The sequence below is a fragment of the Myotis brandtii genome, unplaced genomic scaffold, assembly GCF_000412655.1.
Source record: "Myotis brandtii unplaced genomic scaffold, ASM41265v1 scaffold114, whole genome shotgun sequence".
Lineage (NCBI taxonomy): Eukaryota > Metazoa > Chordata > Mammalia > Chiroptera > Vespertilionidae > Myotis > Myotis brandtii.
The window spans coordinates 277,060-277,633 of NW_005353927.1; positions in this window are offsets into that span (position 1 = coordinate 277,060).

Here is a 574-nt window from a genome sequence, read left to right on the forward strand (position 1 = left end):
GTGGGCTTGAGGGTGTCGAGCTCAAGCAGGTTTCACATGAGTGTGGTTAGGGCTCCTGGAGACCTAACCCCTTTGCCCAAACTTTTTCAGACCTTTGTTCCTCCCCTAGTCTGTGCCCAACTCCCTTGATCTCCGTTAGGAAGTCCTTCTGCGAGTCTAACTTAAGTCCTTCTTGCTGGAAGGGGACCTTCTCCCTTGGTGGGAGAGAATAGGACCCTCCCACTCCCCCTAGGATTCTTGCCTGTTCTCTCTGCCATACCCTGTTCCTGCATCCCCATCATTATTATTAGAAACGAATGAAGTCTGGCTTCACTGTTCTTGCTTCAAAGGGATTGGGAGGGGTAAGTAGTAAGACAGAGGCTCAGGAGTGAGTAGAAACCTCCACCTCCTCTTCAGAAGGACCCAGGAACCCCTAACACCAGAGGGATTTATATTTAGCGCTTCTCCGCTCCTCTCTGCGGGGCTGTCTCCCTCCCCTGCCTGCCTGCCGCCTCCTCCCTGAGCTGGGACAGAGCTTTGCCTGGAGACTGTGTGTGTGTGTGTGTGTGTGTGTGTGTGTGTGTGTGTGTGTGTG